This window comes from Myotis lucifugus, unplaced genomic scaffold (assembly GCF_000147115.1).
Source record: "Myotis lucifugus unplaced genomic scaffold, Myoluc2.0 scaffold_217, whole genome shotgun sequence".
NCBI lineage: Eukaryota > Metazoa > Chordata > Mammalia > Chiroptera > Vespertilionidae > Myotis > Myotis lucifugus.
The window spans coordinates 1,789,113-1,810,458 of record NW_005871265.1 but is presented as its reverse complement, the minus strand read 5'-3'; positions in this window follow the sequence as shown (position 1 = coordinate 1,810,458).

Here is a 21,346-nt window from a genome sequence, read left to right as displayed (position 1 = left end):
TTCCTTTCCTTTCCTTTCCTTTCCTTTCCTTTCCTTTCCTTTCCTTTCCTTTCCTTTCCTTTCCTTTCCTTTCCTTTCCTTTCCTTTCCTTTCCTTTTCTTTTCTTTTCTTTTCTTTTCTTTTCTTTTCTTTTCTTTTCTGTCACCATTTAAAGTAGGCCACTTGGAGGCTGAATGTCACGTGGGAAAGGGGAAAGTTGCCTCACCAGGGCGCAAACATAGTTCAACCTTTATCAGGGAATCAGGTTCTACTGGTTTGATATTGGTTTGATTTGATATTTCCATGTAAAAGGGCAAATGGCACCATAGAACCTCATCAAAATCATCTTCTCTTTAGGGTGCAAAATAGTACAAGGCATGGACTTCTAAAGATTCACATGAAAACTGTATCAAAATGTCACTGGGCATGGAGTCCCCCAGATATGAAACACCCCCAAAGGCAAGGAAGGGTCAACTTAACCCTTTACAGAATTATTCTAAGTGTAGATTGAAAAAGTTTTCAGTACAAATATGCATAGCACTAAACAGTCTGTACATTACATGTGAAACATTTTTACTCAGGAAATTTCTTAAAAGCAGGTTAATTTTTGTAAGACAATGGCCTTTTGTTTCTATGTGTAATGTGTCTATAGACCTTTTCTGTAAAGTCCCTGCTTTGTTTAGTTTCAAGTAACGTGATAGAGGGTGTATTGTAAAATTACAGTTAAACTTTGAATAACAGGATGGGGGTCCAGAATCCCAGAAACTTAATTAGAGTGTCCCTTGGTATCTGCTGGGAATTGGTTCCAGCCCCCACCTTTCTCTGTGAATATGAAATCCAGTTCCTTGGGTGGATATGAATGATCAAGTTCCTTATGTAAAATGGTAAATAACAGTGCATACAAATGGCCTTCTGCTTCCATGGATTCCCAATGCGGATTGAAAATACTTTGGAATCCCTCTCTGGATGTGAAATCCCAGGTATGGAGAGCCAACTGTACAGTATATTTCTTTCTTTTAAAAAATATATATTTTATTGATGTCTTACAGAGAGGAAGGTAGAGGGATAGAGAGTTAGAAACATCGATGAGAAAGAAACATCGATCAGCTGCCTTCTGCACACTCCCTACTGGGGATGTGCCCGCAACCAAGGTACATGCCCTTGACTGGAATCAAACCTGGGACTCTTGAGTCTGCAGGCTGATGCTCTATCCACTGAGCCAAATCGGTTTGGGCTGTACAGTATATTTCTTGAAAAAATCAAACAAACCTGCATATATTCAAGTGTTATTCAAGGGTCAACTGTATTTGCATGTGTGGAAATCAGAATTTTACCAGATATTTTGGAAGAGAGCTTACTTTAATTTTTTTAGGCACAGAGTGCTATTTTTTTTCTTTTTCTTAAAAAAGAAAATCAGGAAAGGAATTGAGACAAATGCCTGGGAAACAAAAATCACTTAGGATTTCAGGCTGTAGAAATAAAATTGTAGAAACAAAATTATTAAAAATAGCTTATTGGAAAACTCAGCTACCATCCCACACTATGCTATGTCATCATAGTTACATATTGGTAATTGTAACATTCTTCTCAGATGGAAAATAATCAAACACATTGGAGAATTAGTCTAATTGAAAAGCATTTCAGAACAATATGTTTATAACTTATTCATTTACAATAGCAATTACAGCCCAATTTTATAAATGTGTAGCTTGCAAAATGCCATTTGGATATAATATAGTGAGTTTTAAAAAGCACAAAATCCTTTGCTTTATAACACATTCACAATGGCTACAAACTTAAGCTATGGCTTAGTGTATACCACTGTCACCTACGCATAAAAAAACACAAGATTTGGGGAATATTTATGCCATAGATTCCATTTTTATTAAAGTTGGCATTTTTTTAATGGAACATTCATTATAAAGCAACCACTACTATAATAGTGATTGTTTATCTAAGTGTTGAAAGTTTTGGCCAAGAGAGAGAATTTGAAGACATCTATAGGATGATTCCTCCTGTCTAGAGATGGATTTAATTGTGTAATATTTTTAGTTCATATTTATTGTGTAATGATATATATATATATATGTGTGTAATTATATATTTTAATTATAGTATAATTATATATATTTAACTCCCCTTTCTCATGTTTATGCACACGAGTGAATATTAAAAACTAGTTTCTGAATTACTTCTTATTTATTAACTGGATGGTACCCCCAGGCCTCCTAATAGGTAGAAAAGGTTAGGTGTAATTTGAAGAACTATTATAGTTCTAGTATTCATCAACATCATCACACAAATGTTAATTGTGCAGTTATCGCATGGGAAGCATTGCTGCATCATGTATAACTTCGAGAACTCTATAGTTACTCACCAACCACATCCCCACAGACTGACATAAAGAGTACACACCCTACAGTATAAGGACATATATAAAGACATATGGACACCATAAAAAACGAAAGAAAATCCTACATAATAGCATTGCGTGTCACTCTTGGGTGGTAACTGAGAGACCGTGAAAAGCATTTCATGTTTAGTCAGGGTGAGGCCAGGAAGAGCTTGTCATTGCCTTTCAATATGTCAAGAAGAGTTTCATGAAGAGACAGACTTCTAAGAAGTGAGTGGAGTCACTGAGGTTGCAGAGAGAGTGCATCAGGTGGAAGGTATGCCATCATGAAGATGGCTTATTGATATTAGAGGGAGAAGATTAGACTTGCTTCCTAAGAGTGGCATGCTAATAGAATGATAAGACTTCTCTCTGAGCTATTCTGAGCAAAAGAAAATACTCAGCAAAAAAATAAGCTCATGAGGGTGTCAAGAATCAAACAGACAGAAGTGTACCTGGCTGAGAGGTAGTCCATTGATGTATTCCGGCTCATAGGATTGAAAGGAGGAGATATTTGAAATGCGAATAAAGATGGGAAAGGCTTTAGAAAAGACCAGAAGGTGCACTGAAATGGCCTGAATTCTGAAAAGCAAAAGCTCAAGGGGAGAAAGATGCAAATTCCCCTGCTCCCTATGCAAGGAGAGGATGATTGTATTTTTCATCAGAAGGTGCATGAAGTCATGGGACTTGAGTTTTGAGGAGTTAATTCAAAAGAACTGCTAAAATGTTTTCCTCATGATTTAGTATAGGCCACTGAGAATTGATAGTGCCTGTAGAAGCTGTTATGCACTTAGCCGAGTAAGGACTACCTACCCCAGCGCCATCATCTTTCTTGTAGCCAAACCCCATCTGAGGGCCCACTAGCCATTTGGCCCAGTTCTAGGTACTATGAAGCCAAGCTTTTGGATCACAGTTTTCAAAATCACACCAACATCTTTTTCTGAGGCATAGCAATCATCTAATCTGCCTGCAGAATTATGTTACTGTGAAAAGTGATGTCTTAAAACCCATAAATTTGTGACATTAGAATGAGTCGTTTTCGATATCCTTTACAAGCTAAAAAGTACTCAAGCCTGTTGACAAAGCAAAGAAATGGTGTCAAAAATAATTTTAAAACCTTTTGACCTATAAGGTTTAAAAGAATTAGGCACAGATTCTTTGCTTTAAGCCTCTTGGTGACAAGAAATATGGTACTCTGCCAGATTGTTTGATTGACAGTAGCGTTTGTAGTTTCAGCTGCTAATACAGTATGCTTCTTGTATATTCTGAGGGGGTAAATATAGAAGACTATTTGTCACCTGGGTTGATGGATTACAAATAAGTGAGACAATGTGGTTTGGGTTCTAAAGCCTAAATGAAAAGTCAAAAACCTCATGTTATTTACAATACAGTGCTATGATTTAAGATTTGTTGTTCCCATTACATCAATAGAAATGGTTTGGTTTTAAAATAAACATGTTACTCATTTTTAATCTCTTTCCATTACATAGTTATTTGCTGCAAGAATGCATCAATTAAGTGTACCAAAAACGGAATAGAATGAACTTATTATAGATAGCTGCATTTATTTTTAAATATCACAATTCAAGTATCTTAAAATTCTTCCACTCATAGGACCTATGACTAATAACATGTTTCTCCACCCAAATAAAGCTTGTTGTTTTCAGTACCTAATTAGCATTTGAGCTTGTTGTACATACTTATGCTTAGAGTAGCGGTGTTTCTGAGAAATCTTTCATGGTCAATAGCCCTCTAATAATATTGATTTCTCTTTGTACAACATTTTGAATTTGCTTAAGTGTTCCAAGTGGTCTAACATAATTTCAAAATGATATCATGAATGGTTCAGTAATTAATATTTTCAAAGAATCATGTTGTTCAAGATGAAAAGATTATTGAGGTAGATATTACAGAGTCTTTGGGTTTAGAAAAGAAAATTTGCTTTGGAAAGCACATTATTACCTTTCAAGACAAGAAGCAAAATTGGCATTTTTAGCATGCTACTCTTATCTTTATTTGCTGATAAAGAAAGAATCCAGGTTTTTCAAAACGTTAAATGAAAGGCTATGGTGAGGTTCACATTACCAAATCTTAAAGAAAAACACCCCCAAATCCCCACATAAATGAATGGGAACAAAACAGGAGCAATAGCTTTAACATTTTATTTTAGAACTTAAAAACAATTATTACTCTAAACAAAACAGCCATATGAAGTCTATTTGTTTTCATCCATGTAATTAATACAATGTTATATTGAAATACATGAAAGTTAAAGTTCCATAACTACAGCTTCATGTCACAATACTATCATTTCATCATGGGTTGTCAGCTTCTTTTAGAATTGGATATTCTTTTGATGTGTATATTTAAAGATCATTTATATTAAACGGGAGGGGACGCAGTTATTACTCAACTAAATTCTTGCAACTTGTGGTTTTGTTTAAGAAACTGTGTAGAGGCAAAGATACTATTTTTCTTGAATCTCCATCATGACATATTTGGTACTCAAAATAACATGCATCTGCCTGTATTTGCTAATAAGAATAATGAAAGAATTGATTTAAAAATTTATAAGTAAGTTATAATTCAATACTTTGAAATATGCACTATTTTAAAAATCAGAACTATATAAATGAGAACTCCATATCAATAATATACACTTTGTATAATAAAAGTTAAGAATTAGTTAAATGTGATTTTATCCTTTCTTTATAAATTATTTTTATGTACTACAAAAATTCTTTCATATTCCTGTGCCACCAGCATAGCACCATAGTCTAGACAAAAGTAGTTAATTTCTACATTACTTGAATATCCATTTGGTTTCTCACCTGTTCAGAAAAATGCTAGATTAGTTTACAAGTTTAAGTTGGATGGCTGACATTAAGTATAACATACATCTTGTGAAAACTTGAAACCAGAGGCTGTGTGTTGTAAGATGAGATTTCAAGCAAATGAGGGCTAACCAGTAGAGCTAATAAAACCCAGATATCAATTTATTATTTTGTTTTCCAGAGAGAATCAGTCACTGGATTTTAGAGTTTTAAATATATTGCAGTCCAGTCTTCTCATTTCATGGAGGAAGAAATGTGGATGTGAGCTAAGGAAGTACTGCAGTAAGGGTCGCACAATAGTAAGTGGGGTAATGGGACTCGAGAGCAATGCTGCTTTTACCACGTGGCATGGTTCCTAATGGACCACGATATTTAACCCAACATTTCCAGAACTCTGGAGTCCAGATTTCTTGATTAATTTCACAGAAATACTGTACCCTATGTTGCTTACAGAAATATATTTGGATGCCTCAACAACACACAAAAAAGGAAAAAAACACTCTTGCTTGAAAGAGCACAAATTAAAGCTCCTTAACAGACACGGTTATGCACATCAAAGGAGCCGCCTCATTCTTTGCTCTTGACACTTTTACGTTATTCAAAGTGGAGGGAATTATGGGACATTTCCAGCTGCACTGACTCTAATCTGTGAGGAGATTGGAGTAGAAAATATTTCTCCTCTTATTTTTGCCCACAGGGGCTGTCTCAAGAAGATAAGAATTGACAATATCTCATATTTGTACTGATTGTCTAAATAATTTGAAGGTACATAAGCATTATTTAATATAATGGTTTCCCACAGTTTGATACAACTTTTCTGAGAAAAAGCATCAAGCTTGACTACTGTGGAGGTGAAAGCTACAAATAGACTTATCTCACTGAAGTAAAGATTTAACCACCCAGGAATCTAAGAAATGGGGTAGAAGGCATAACTCAAAGGCCGCGTGTCCCGTTAGGAGAGACCTGATGTCTTTCTTGAAACACGGGCAGGAATTCTCACTGCTTTACTCATCTTGTATTTGCTGAATTAGAGGTGTTAATTTTTTAAATACTACAAAGTCCAAAATGTTGTTTATAAGTGTGGATGATTGTAATTTTTAATATATTTTAAAATATTCTCAGATAGGGTTCAATGATTCACTTGGGGTTAGTGGTAAATCTAAAAGCCAGCCTGTGCCTCTAGATTCTAGTTTATTATCCTCCTCAGTAAGTCCTAGGTTTAGGTGCATTTTATGACATACATACACAAAGGAAGGCACTTCCAGGTATAGAATCTGAAGAAAATGAGAAGACTATATGGCATGTTAATAAGGGTATAAATAAGAATTTTAAAAAGTCAATCAAGAGCTCTGATGCTAAATTCATTGAGGCCTTTAATTAATCCCCATGTCCTTAATGGTGACATTGGCATTATAAAAATTGTTTTTATGTGTGAGGACAGCTGTGAGAAATTTTCAGGCAATTTTTGAAAATAATATTGTATGAAGTTTCCCATGTCTGACCCTTTAGTTTTTGGTGTGAGATTTATCCTAAAAGGAATAGGAAAATTCAGTTACTGGATTTTTATTCAAACTAATGGACTTAATATTCTTCATGCAAAATCTAAATTCAAAAGAAGAGTATCATTCTAGATTTAATAGGAGCCTAGTAAACAATGCTAAAATTGTGAACAAATCAAAGTTAAATAAAAAAGAAATAAAAGTTAGAACACAAATTTAAACAAGCATTTATTTATTGTTTTTGGTAAGTACAATTAAATGTGATAACTTATGTCAATTAATTGAAGAGACCTGACATACGAACCTCTAGTAAATGTATTCAATTTTATGTGAGAAATTTAGGGTTTTACAGACTATCAAATTAAGACTTAATAAGAAATACATCATGACTACAATAAGTATATGTTGTGTGAGGAACCTTTACTAGAAAGTCAATTTGACAATGGTTGCTTTTGATGTATATTTGTCTTGTGTGCTGTGCTATTCACATGACTATTGTGTTTTAGATAAATAAAGTGAAGGGGTTTACGTTGGTCAAACATCCACGGTGTAAGGTGGGGTGATGGTGCCCCACATATTTAAACCTCAATGACCAGCCCTGTGAAACAGAAACTTTTATTATTAATTACATTTAGAGTTGAGAAAATTACAGCAAAGAGAAAGTTAATCAAGTTTCCAAGGTTCTAAGATTGTATTACCAAAAAAAAAAAAAAGGCTTTTGATTCCCTGTCGCTTTTGCTTCTACTGTCTCCTACAGTTGTTGCAACTCACTCCCTCAATTTAATGAAGGAGACGTCAGACTTTGCACAGAACTCAGCCCATCTACACACTGCTTGGTAGTAACGTCCTTTCAGTGATACTTTGATTAATGAATTCTCTGGCAACAAAATCCTTTCATAACAATAACATGTTTTTAAAAACCCTCCTCGGCTTTTTGGAAGTGCGATAGCAGCAATTGCAGCTGTGTGTGACAGAAATTCCTCACGGCACAGTTTCTATTTGTCTTTGGCCAGAAGAAAAACAGGGCCAACTGTGACTAGAGCTGGGAGCCTTTTGAAAGTGATTTTCCTATTTGAATTGACCACAGGTTGAGCGGTTCCATCGTGTCACCTAGTGTGGTAGGTACCGCGCATTCACTTTTTTTTAAAGTAGTGTAGCTTATTGTGTCCTCTGCTTTTACTGTTTTTAGCCTCCCCTCCCCTTTTCCCTTCCAACTCTGTGCCAGGCCAATTCGCTCTCTTCCCACTGAACCAGGGGAGAAGAATCTGCTACCAGGCAATTGTGTTTATCTTCTAAGAGACGACAGCACTTCATTTTGAAGATGGTTCTTAGTGTCACCTTAACCAGTGTTTGTACTGTTAAATCCCTGGTCATTGTACATCAGAGTCATTGGCGAACTTGTAAAAGGCATATTCCTGGCTGCCGTCTAGATATCTTAAATCACTGCATTTTTAGTTAGCATCGCAGTGACCTGCATTTAAAGAAGCCCTGCCTCTTGATGGGAAAGGCTTCTTCTCAGTGGGCAGGATCTTGAGAGCAACAGGGAGCCGGGTGTGCTAGTTAGTGGAACAGAAGCTCCCCAAGAATTGTGATTCCTTAGGCTTTCCAGGTCCAGATTGATGCTTTTCTTATTCATTCATTTGTTTTCAGGCATTTGTGGTTTGCCGGCATTAAGAAGCAGTCATTGCTTGTAAAGACCTTACAGTCCAATGGGGCGACCTCCCTATCATTCATGTGCACAGCATTACCCTCGGGCCCAGACAGCAGGGGCTCCTTCCTGGCCTGGGTGGATTAGAAAGCCCCACTCTGGTCTCTCCTTTGACTTGCTTCTTCCGTGGGTGGGAAGTATGGAGAGCCAAGCGATCATACGGAGTTTGCCTCCCCTTCCAGACTATGCCCTGGACCTGGAGTTCTCTGCAGTGTCCTCTTTCCCGAGTCCATTCCCCCAAACTGCACCACAGGTGTGTGCACAGCTCAGCCCGAGGCATGGCCGTAGGGGAGCTCTTTGCAGGAATAATCGATGGAGCTTGGACAGGACTGGGGTGCCCACATGTGCACATGTGGACTGATTGCAGTGAGGAGGAAAGCCTGGGAGGGAGTTGCTTAAGAAGAGAAGCTGATGTGGCCTGGGGCTGGGGTCAGCTCTCCCAGCGCAGCAAGTTCTGGCTCAGAACAACAAGGAGTTCAATAATTCTAAAAGAGAATATAAATTTAAAAGAGTATAATTTATTTCACAATTTGTCAGCTTGATTTATAACTCTCAAATATTTGGGTATATCACAAGTGGGCTTCCACTTGTACTGTTGCCCTTGGCCTTGCACATGTTAGGGGAGAGCTGCACTGGGAATGAAGAGAGGGCTGAGAAAAGGAGTCATGTGCCGGTGTGTGTTTCTTGGCATCTAGAAGGGTTCAGGAATCTGGAGAAGGGCTGTGGTAAATTAATCAAGAGTCCAGAGATGAAACATAAATTTGGAAGGAATTTTGGGGAGCCAGAGAAGACTTACCTAAAGAAACCAAGTCCTGCTGTCTCTCTGGACCCCTTGCTTTTTATTAACACAAATTGTCCTAAAGCAAGGTAGATACACATCAAAGGCAAGGTTTAGTATACAGAATCCATTGTCAGATTGGGGGAACTGCCAACGGCTGTTCAGGTGTTTGGCCAGTAGGAGGCAATGACATGTAGATTGAAATGCCCTCAGCTGTCTGGCAGCAAGCAATCATTTATGCATCCTTTTCAGGTTTGGGGAAATGCCCTTAGCCATTTCCAGCAGGCAATAACATATGTGATTCAGCCCTTGCTGAGTCCCTAAGTTCCATCAACCTTTTGATGAAACTTCTTGCATTTATGACATGCTGGAATTAGCTTCTGGCAGTCATGCCGCGTGAGTGAATCAGGTAACTCTTGAACTGGATGTGGAACAATAACTAGGAATTATTTAAGCAAGGTGGATGAGTGGAAGCTGAGAGGGGAAGGCAGCTCAGTATGGAGCAGAGCACAGAATGCAAAAGTGCATTCAATGGCTGAGCAAAGGCAAAGAGGCAGAAAACTGCATGAAGGCAGCTCAGTATGGAGCAGAGCACAGAATGCAAAAGTGCATTCAATGGCTGAGCAAAGGCAAAGAGGCAGAAAACTGCATGGAGTGTGATTGGAATATGGTTTTGCTTGTTGGATCTTCACATGCAAGTAGAGCAGAATTTGCCTGAAAGCTAGTGAGCTTCAGCCCTAGGGTTTTCTACCTTGAGCTGCGGGGGTTGCTGGGAGTGGTGGAAGCTTTAGATGGAAAGTGGAGGCTAGGTTTCAATCTGGAATCATTTATGTGTAAAAAAAAAATCCACTCCTGCTTAATTGCCTAAGCATATTTCAAAGAAAAGGACCTATATTTTTAGGTTTTAACATTTGTTGTGACTTCTTTCTTTTTTCCAAATAAATGTTTACTTTTATATCTACTTCGTATCCTTTATCTTAGAGAGTGTGATCTCTCCAAATTATCGGTGCCTCAGGCCCCACTACAACTGGGTCAACCTGTGAGTAAAATATATTTAGAGAGAGGAAGTGAGAGAAGTTGCAGAGGACCACCCTTAGTTCTGTGAAGGCCATGGGCGCCATTGGGGTTTTAGGCAGGGAAGTGACCTGGGTATTTTCCAAATGATGGACCATTTAGAGACAACGATTGGACTGGCGACTCTTCTCAATCTCACTGAGTCAGATTGACTTCATGCTTGGTTAGCAGTGTAGAGTGGAAAGAGTCAAGGGTGTCTTTGAGATTTCTAATTTAGGGGTAGTACTGATTTGGGGAGACAAATACATCTAGTTTTAAAAGTATTTAATTTATACTTGCATGGGTAGATGTCCAGAAGCCAGTTCAGTATGTAATTCTGAAGCTTGGAGAGATAGCTAGGCTGCCTGGGAATATCTATCTATCTATCTATCTATCTATCTATCTATCTATCTATCTATCGTGTGTGTGTGTGTGTGTGTGTGTGTGTGTGTGTGTGTGTTTTGGTATATATGTACTGACATACACATTCAGACACACACATATGTATATACCTATGTACATTTGCATGCACACTTATGTATATATATGTATGTTTGTGAGCACAAGTAGATATTTGGGAGTCATCAGCAATAGTTGAAAGCACTAGAATGAATGAGGTCAATCAGGGAAAGCATTTGAAATGAGTAAATTGTCCTGGCCTGTGTGGCTCAGTCGGCTGATTATTGTCCCAGGCACTAACAGGTCCTAGGGCAGGTACCAGTGGTGTGCAGGAGGCAGCTGATTGATGTTTCTTTCTCTCTCTCTCCATCTCCCTTCCTCTTTCTCTAAAATCAATAAGAACATATTTAAAAATAAAATAAAATATTTATTTAAAACATAAAATGAGTAATTTAATGAGCTGCTGACAGAATCCTGAGTAAACAAATGTTTTAGTAATGGACAGAGGGCAAGGAAGACAAAAAAAGAGAGAAAAACAAGAGGGTTTTCTCTCAAAAATTTAAAAAATCACAAAATTAGTTTTTCCAAACAGAAAATAATAGACAGTGTCAATTAAGCAATGGTGTAAGAGGTATGGACTGAAAGGGCAACTACGGAGATTATTGGAGATTTCCTGGAGTAACGTTTAAATGGGGGCAGAGAAAAGTTTTAGGTGGGGTGAAAAGTGAGTTGGAAATGGATAATGGAGACTGCACCTTTTAGAGTACAGTTACTCAAAAGTTAAGTTGCAAAGATGAGGAGAAATATTATACCATACTCAGCAGGGAACTGAGAATCTACTGAGTTCTACTGTATCTATCTATCTATCTATCTATCTATCTATCTATCTATCTATAATCACCTACCTATCATCTATCTATTCAATTTATTTTCAGGTTAAGAGAGGCTTACATGTGCTCATGTTCCCAAGAGACTGGGGCGGGGGGGGGGAGGGGCAGATATGATTTAAGAGTCTTGATGGGACTCGTTAGCTGCTATGCCAGAAGGAAATGAGATGAAGATGGGTGATCACAATCAAGTAAATTTGTTGGTAGCTGGTGGTTGAGTCTTTGCTAAGGTGAGACATTATGAATGTAGTGAGTGGCAAAAAATCACTCTGGTATGATTTCCTCAGAGGCTCTCATTTCTCTGCACAGAGAATTTGACAGAAGTTTATGGATGCAAGCAATGGAGTGCTTTGGAGGTAAGAAAATAGATAATCAACCAGGAACAGTGGGGATTGAGGTTGGACAAGAGAGACAGATAAACCAGGAGAAAGTAGACGGTGTCAGGGGAACATGGAGGGAGAAGACTTTGATGACATTAACAGAGAAATGTTAAAGAAAGGTGGGAAGGAACTGGGAAGTGAAACATCATGGTTAGAGTTACTAATTAAGATACACAGGCATAATGGTGTGGGGTAATAACAGGGTTGAGAATCTAGGAGAAGTTTTTTAAGTATATGGCTAAAGTTGATTGGAAATAAAAATTATTTAATTTAAAAAGGTCTAGAAACTTCAAACAGGAAATGAAAACTTCTGGAATTCCTAAGATAAAATTGTAAGAAAAAATTTAAAAAAGAGAGAGGAGGTCCCATTAATTTCCTTTGTGTCATTAAGGTTTTTATACCAGTAATTTTATGTCATTAAAGTTTTTATACTAGTAATCTATTTGATAATGTATTCTAATAACTTAATTAAAATTAATAATTTGATAACAGTTAGTAATTGTTAAATATAAGATTATTTAATAAAATTATCTATAATAATAAAAGCATAATATACTAATTAGATTGGACAGTTGAACGACCTTCCAGACATCATTCTGGACAAATCCTCAGTGAGTGGGGGCCAAGGCAGAGGCGGTTAGGGCCGATCAGGCAGGCGGGCGAGTAGGTAAGAGGTAAGGCAGGCAGGCAAGTGGTTAGGAGCCAGCGGTCCCAGATTGCGAGAGGGATGTCCGGCAGTCAGACATCTCCTGAGGGGTCCTGGATTGCGAGATGGTGCAGGCTGGCCTGAAGGGACACCACCTCCCTCTCCCTCCCCTCAGTGCATGAATTTCATGCACCGGGCCTCTAGTATATTTAATAAAATTATTTTTTACTATTAATTTATTACTATTGTACATCCAGGACAATATTAATGTTTTACTTAGAATGTCTTAAGGATTAGTTTACCTTTAGTATGTGTTAAAATAGGGAGGGATTTAGAAAAGGAAGATTTGATTTAATTCCCATTTCTATTACCTGCTGGTTGTAAAATCTTGAGACAGCCACTTACACTCTGTGGGCCTTAGTTTCTTAGTACATAAAAGGAGACAATATCTATTCTATGGTGGTTAGTGGTGACCAAATGCTTATATAAATGCTTTGTTTGTTTGTTTATTTATTTATTTATTTATTTATTTTGGTAAGTCACCTAGTATGAGACAAGACTTAATTGATATGCTTGTGTCATTGTCATTACTTCCTGAAGCTCAAAATAGCAGAGCTCTGATATCCTCTCTCTAAACTGGAGTTCTAGCATTCTTTGTAGCATGTGCTTGGCTTGTTGATTTAACAGTAAACTTAAATTCATGTGTTAAACAAAATCCTTTAAAAACATTTTAGTAAACTATTAATTTAGTTTATGTGTAAACATATAAAACTGTGGCTTTTAGATTCTATGATGAAAACACTTAATACCTCTGGGTAAAAATTTATAAAGTTCATAGTTAAAATATTTTAAACTTGGTTAGCTTTGAATAGATATTTTTAGATATTTTAAAAAATCAGTATTATAAATAGACCATGTGCTAGATATATGATCTCTTATGGAATTAAATTATTGGAAGAGTGGCATTAATTAGTAAATTAATAAAGTATCTAAAAGTTTTCAATTTGCTAAAAGGAAATTGTTTCATACATTTCTGTGACATCACTTTGCAGCAGGAACTCATCTTTCCTAATTTTTCTTCAAGAGGATGTTGAAAAAGCAGGCACTAAAAAATCAAAACATAAATATCTTAGAAAGGCCACCTAGAGCCTTCACTTGTTTGATGGATGGCAAGTAGAGTTACGAAGGGGCAATGGAAAAACTGAATTCTGAATATGTGTCCAATAGTCCTCCAGGCATTCTACATATGTCATCTTATGTGATCCTTGTGGTGGCCCCTGAAGTGTGTATAAATGTCCCCGTTTTATAGATGAGGACATTGAGAAGGAAAGAGGTTAAGAGAGCTAAGCTCACGGATTGTTAGGAGAAAAAACTTTGTGAACTTTGACACCAGGTGGAGCTGCAGAAGCTGGGAAGTGAGTTCATGATGAACAAGTTGATGTACTACCTTATGCCGAGATAGAAACTAGTAAATGAGCAATGTCTTTCTAATGATGGTGACCAGAGTCAAATCTCCCTCATTGTTTAATACTTGCATGATCTTGGAAAGGTTGCCTAACCACTCTGTACTTGGATTTCCTTACCTATAAAAAAGGGAGGGAGCACACTAGCTATTTCAAAGAGCTGCTGGGAGTGCAGAATGAAAGCAGCGTGGGTAGAACCATGTACTGCAGTTGCCTGGAGATAACTGAAAGTTCAAACATATCATTCAATGTTCCTCTTTGTTTTTATTTTTGTTTTTAGTGGCAAAAATATTTATGGTTAAAAGATCTGATTCCAAAATTTGTTTCAAACTGTTATATACTGTTGCTAAGCTTAACTGTATCAGCAGCTTTATTATTTTTTTTTGATTTTTAGAAAAGGGACCATATATTTGTAAGTTTTCCCTGGGACTCAGAAAACATCTTCACTGGCATCTTGTCCTCTGGCCCCACAAACCACATATGCTCACCAGGTAGGTGTCAGTTGATCTGACTGCCAGTGAGCCAGTTATGAGGAAATAAATGGTTTTAGTGGTGCTCAACTTTTCAACTTGCAAATTTAATTTGGAAAAGGACAGTAACAGCATATAATCATTATTTACAGGAACCCAATAGATGAACAATGGGAGCAGTACTGGATTTGAACAAGACCAGAAAAACAAAGCCAGTCACCAGCAGCCTCCTTTGCTATTAGGCACCATGGACAATTTTATGGTTTTTATATCATGCAAACTTTTGGTATTGTGGCTACACTTTTCTATGAAATGCCTCAGTTCCCCAGAGAAAGATAGTGGTTTTAAGCAAAAGCAAATAGCATAACATTTTACTGGCTGGAAATAAAATAAAAGATTCTTGCTCACTAGAATGAATGAAGTACCATGTGACTGACAACATTAAATTCACTGTTTAATATTAATGGTAAACTTAGCTATGTAAAGCAAGACCTTCTATTATTAGCATCAGACATAGGCGAATCTCCAGAGGAGAGGAATTTGGTCCATTTTCCATAAGCACTCAGAAATTCAGATGCTTATTTAAAGCTCATCTGAACTATCCAAGACCTCAAGTCTACAGATCTTCGCAAAGCAGGATTGCAGGTGAGATTGTCAGCCTTTATGCTGCAACTCAGACACAAATAGTGAGAAATAAGACTTTTGCCGGCATGCTATATTATTTCTAGACCTGTTATTGTCAACCTTGAAGTGAGAAAAATTCCTTATCCAATTTGGGATTTGAGGGTCACTTCATTCCTAGTCCCCCAAGGTATAATTGACTTAGTTCATATTGACAATGCATTGTTGCTCTTAGATATGTGTCTGAGAAATACCCAATGTTTAAAATAGTTAATTGTGCATATCAGCACAAAGGAGCAGAGTCCTAACAGCTTCACAAGTATATGCACCTATCATTTGAGAAGATATGTTAGCAAGTTAATTTAGATGATTGATTATACTCGCACTGGCTTGCCCTTGTCACCTTCCAAGTGTTGTACCTTTGCAATGCAGCTGACACATCTTGACTGATGGCAACAGCAGGACGGCCTAACTATTTAGAATGATTTTGTAAGGTTCAGAAAAAGCCACACACCTCTAAATTAAACTGTGAAAAAATCCTAGCCATTTCTGGACATAAATGATGCTCTCAAAATCCTCTCTCAAACCTGTTCTTAGATGATTAAATATGATCACCCAGGAGCACTATTTTGTTTACTCCAAAGGTGAAGAATGTCTGGAGTGGGCATGGAGCAGTGGGAGGGGGAACATTAAGATGAGTTGATTTATTCAAACTGTGAATGGGGCAAGGCCATGAGACTCTATGGGGACATACAAGGCCTTCAATCTTTTTAGAGGCCTATTAATTATTTGATATCTTTTTTAAAAAAAGACTTCATTTGATCCTAAATGAAGAAATTTGCAAAATTGAGATTCATATTCAACAGGAAAATTGTCCCTCATTAATTTTAAATTTTATTATTTAGAAAAGTTCTTGCATTTGAAACAATTTTTAGGTGACATTCTCTCTCCTCCCCCCCCCCCCCCCCCCGCTTTGGAGGAATACTGAAATATGCATGGTAATTGCTGAGAAATTATAGCCAGCTGTGACTTAAATTAGGTTTTTTTTTTTTGCAGCCAAGCAATACTTAAAGGCAGATTATAACAGTCTTAAAAAATATTTGTAGAAAAATTATACTTAATGAGATTTAAACATCATCTTAATATGTATGACATAATTTCGAGTGAGGTCTCCAAAAATAAGTGAAGTAAAGGCCTAGATGCTTTGATTTAGAAGCAAATCAAGGAATCCTGATTTGAGAATGAAGTACTCTAGATACATGGAAATGTACTGGAAAAGTTTGTTTGAATGTTTATGTGCTCAGCAGCGACGGGGGTCTGAATTGCTGTAAGTACAAACAACAAACCGTGAATGTTGGTCAGGGAAGGCGAGTAGAACTCTTGGAGTATATCTAATTAGTGTTGGGTTTAAAGTTGTGGTTAATGCATATTTTTTATTTCTTTTTTTTTTTGGTATAATGTTTCCATCCCCTTCTTCAGATTTGTATATACTGGTGTAAAGAACGCTTGCTTGTTTAGGTTATCCAATAATGATTTTTCTTAAAAGGGAACTTATAGAAAGGTACACATCATTTTTTTGGAATGTCGTTAGTACACTGAGTTTTGCTGTCAGGAAGAGGCATGGATTGGATTAAATCATTAGTGAATTACATCATAAAGTGTGCAAGTTAGTTAAGTATGTAGTAGATGACAATGACTTATTGTGATACGTTAAAGCTGTCTTAAATGTGCCTGGTTGTTGGAATCATTTTAGATTTTTGTTAAAAGGCAACATTTTTAGATCCCTCTTAATCTGACGATATAGGGGAGAGGTCTAGCACTGGGTCTAGCAATCAAATGCCGTGGGATGATTCTTCGGATCAGGTGTGTTTGGTAAACATGGCATTAGCCCAAGTTTCTCAGAGAACTATGTTATTTGGTTTGAAACCGGAAATGCTCATTATAATAAAATCTGTTCTCGGCTACTCTTGAATTTGGTCAGCTTTGTTGGTTAGAGCATGTTGGTTATGGGTTGAGGGCCAGTTAGTTCCTGCCCCAGGTTGTGGATTTTACCCCTAACCCTGATTTGTCATCTTCAACCCAGGTGGAAAACATAAGAAGGAGGCAATGAAAGACCTAATTAACAAAAATGTGGAGAGAAAACTGCACTAAAGTGTAGAAGCTCAAAATAATTTTAACTAAAACTTGTGCCATCTTATCAGAGGGTCATGCATGACAACAATACAGTTAAGAATAGAACTTCAATTCCCCGGGAGTAGAAAGCTTATATATTTACACTATAAAATTGGCAATATTTCTAAATTCAAAATAAATAATAAGTCTAATTACTTAAAGGGAAAGAACTTAAAAATATGTAAAAATAATCCTCACAATGTGATTGCTAAATGGGGCAACATAAGATTATATAGTGAAGTCAGGATCTATAGAAAAGAAACATGTTGAGAAGGAGAAAGCAGAGGCAGAACTTAAAAAAAAACTGGCTTAATTTTCTTGTTAATCAGTATTTTCATATATAAGATAGCACCATGTTAAGTAGATCTGAAGACATAGTTCCCTCTTCTGGGCTGTCATGGAACTTATGCAGACCTTTATTCTTGCATCTGTCACCTTTGGTATAATTATTTATGAATCTTCCTTATCTAATTTCTTGAGCTCCTTAAGACAAGAACCATGTTTTTAAAGATTCTTTTATCCCCAGATATTAACATTAGCTAATATGAAGCAACAGCACAGTAATCCAATAAATAATTGACAAATTGGATGAAAGAAAACATGGTTCTTATCCACAGGGCTACTCAATATAGACCCAATCAGAAGAATAATTGTTCTTCAGTATTGAAGTTACCTCTATTATTTAAGTTGTGGGCAATAATAGTTCAAAAACAGTATTGTTTTTCCAGACAAAATTTATTCAATGAAGTGTAGCAGTTATTTTTAAAATATTTAAAGGCATCAACCATTGGGTTTTTAAACTAAAAAAAGCTGAGTGTCATAAAAAAGAATTATGGAATATTGGTGGTGAACAGGTCTTGAAGACACTGTGTCTTAGTGATTTTAATATTGTATAAAGGGCTCTTCCAACTCTGCTTGGAGGCCGCCAGCATTCAGTTCCTTGGTGCCAAGTCCATTGGACTCTAGAGAACAATTTATTACAAATTTTTTTTCTGATTTTGAGCAGAGCTACTTTCTTTTCTAGTTAATAGTGCTGATCTACAAAGCAAGCCTAATCTCTCTTCTACATTGATGACCTTATTAACATTTAAGGGAAGTATCCATACACCTGAAACTTTCCTCATTCTCACATTTTCTATATTAGAAAAATGTATTGTTCAAAATCAGATTTGTCTGCATGTGCAGTGCTACTTGTTGTTACCATCATATCTGTAAAAACTGACTAAGAAAGCGATCAAAGATCCAGGAATAGCTCAGAGGAGGATGCCTATAGCACAGCTAAACAGGAGAAGTTCTTCAGTCTGAAAAAAAGGGGTTAAGAGTAAATATTATTCTCACATGCAGGTAGAAACAGTTAATATTTACAAACTTTAAAAATAAGGACTGTTGCCCTAGCTGGTTTGGCTCAGTGGATAGAACGTCGGCCTGCGGACTGAAGGGTTTGATTCCGGTCAAGGGCACATGCCCGGGTTGTGGGCTTGATCCCCAGTAGAGGGCATGCAGGAGGCAGCCAATCAATGATTCTCTCTCGTCATTGATGTTTCTCTCTCTCCCTCCACCTTCCTCTCTGAAATCAATAAAAATATATTAAAAAATAAGGATTGTTTTTGAAGAAGGAAATTTCAAGATAAATCAACAGAAACACTATTTGTACAATCGTGAAAATTGTGGTAAGAATTTTCTAAGCAGAATTATCAGTAGGTTCAGGAACAATTTAGATACACTTGTTGGTGGCAAGATATATATTGGTGATCAAGTGCATGGTTTTTGGATTTAGAAGGTATTGGGCTTAAATTTCAGGCTCATTTATTAGCTAGCTGTACAATATTAAATAAATTATTTAAGTGCTCAAATTTTAATCTTCTTACAAAATGGAAAAGATTATAATACCTATATCACTGTAATATTGCAAGGATTAAGTGAATATCAACACATGTATACCAGTATGTTAAATGTATATTAAATACATATGAAGCTTATCAAGGTTATTGGTTGACACATATCAGAGACCCACAGTATTCACTATTATTGTCCTTACAGTCACAAAATGTCATAATGTGGGAAAAGAAGATTTTGGGTGGAGTTTGATTTTACAGAAATATAAAATGTCCCCTGACACATAGCCGCAGTGCCATACTGGAGGACTCTGGGTCTAGTGATTAGACTCTAGTCACTATATCAACGACCCTCCTTGCCAGGCCACCTCTTTTAAAATGTTTGGAATCTCAGTGCGTGAAACAGTCAATTTTACCAAAAATAATCTAGGGTTAATTAGTAGGAAGTGTAAGAAATTGCTTTTTTTATGGCTTTTACTCCTTCATAAAAGCATTGTAAAAGTTTGAATGAAACATTAAGGAGCAATGTTAGATTTTCACCAAGAAAGAACAATTGACAGTTGCACAGGAGCCAATATAAGTGGTGTGGTCTTGGTCTGCTTCCTGCCTGGCTGACTCAGAAACTTCACAGGCCTAGAGCAAGTCAAGTTCAGCAATCCTGATTCACGCTAACAAAGCTCACAAAAGACTAACACCCACAAGTAGAATGCCAGTGTGTTATTGTACAGTGAATAAAGCTCAAGTGAACTGGTTCAACTGAATACCTACTCATGACCTGCTCCCCTCTGGTCATGTTATTTGAGGACTAGAACGCATAGGAGGAAGTTAGTTTTATAATCATATAATTGACATATTCTACAATAGACATATCTCTACATCTGTGCCTCTTTTATCTTAGGCTTCAGTGAGTAACTTAACTCTTATTTGACTGATTCTACTCCCCCCCCCACCTCCCATTTAGATTTAGTACCTCAATAAGCTTACAATCAAGTCCTCTTGGCCATCTCCTCTCTAATCCATGTTATGCTCATTATGTGCTCTCTCTTCCAGAATGCAAACTTGTTTCCAAGTTCTTAGAGTGGGTGGTTTTAGTGGTTGTGTTGGTAGTAGTGATCTTATTGTTGACTATTTTCTATTATCCACAGACAACTCTGACAAATGTATGTAAAAGTGCTTCAAATATAATTCAATGTCAAATTAGGTGCATAAGCTCTTATGAGATCAAATGGGAAAATTACAGAAGATATGAGTAAAAAGAAAATTGAATAATGGCATTTAATTATAGTTTTTAGCAAATGCCATTGACAAACATAAATCATCCCATATTGACCATATCAGGGAATGGAGTACTTTTCACATAGGTTGAATTTTTAGGTTGATATGATTTATATTTAGCTCTGCCTCAAATCATTTGTGGAGAATGATAACTAAAAAAAAACAAACCCACCTACATAAATATAGTTATTTAAAGAGCCTCTTGCTAATGAAACTAAGGCTGTGGCATCTGGTGCTGGTCAAGTATTACATTTGGGTCGAACTAGGATGCAAGTACCATGACAAAATTGTTAACAGATTTGGTCATTAAATGCAGGTCAAGTTTCCTTTTCATGTTTGAGCTGGGCCTGGAAAATGAAGGAGAAGGCAATAATTTGTTGAATTACTAAGTGTGTACCATGGCAAATATGTATGGCATTTCAAGTTGTAAACTTGGACGATTGAGTCTCTGTCATCCTTCCACATATATATTTCAGTCTTGGTGACTTGAATTCAAATAATAACTATATTGTGAATATAATGGGTGTTCTGTACTTAATCACTTCTCATAATAAAAATACTTTAAGTGGGATCAAGGGCTCCAGATTAAGAGTGGCCCATTATTAGCAAGTTTTCACACTGTTAAATTATACCTACAATGTATTCCACTTCTCCCAAGAAACTTCAGCAATCAAATAGGAGAAGTTATATTACAGCAATGCTGCCTTTTTAATGTTCACATAGTGATTCACCTATTAAATGCACCACGTAAAGCAAAATGTTGTTTTGCAAATACAAAATTTTGACTCAAAATTTCTCTTGTTTTCTAGATGGATGCTGTTAAATGTCTTTGAAATCAGTTTTGACTTTCAGCATATTCATCTGTCTCCTAGAAAATGTATAAACTTTTGACAGATAATAAAAATAAAAATATTTATTTATTTATGCATGTTATTTATCTCTTTGTTTCATTGAC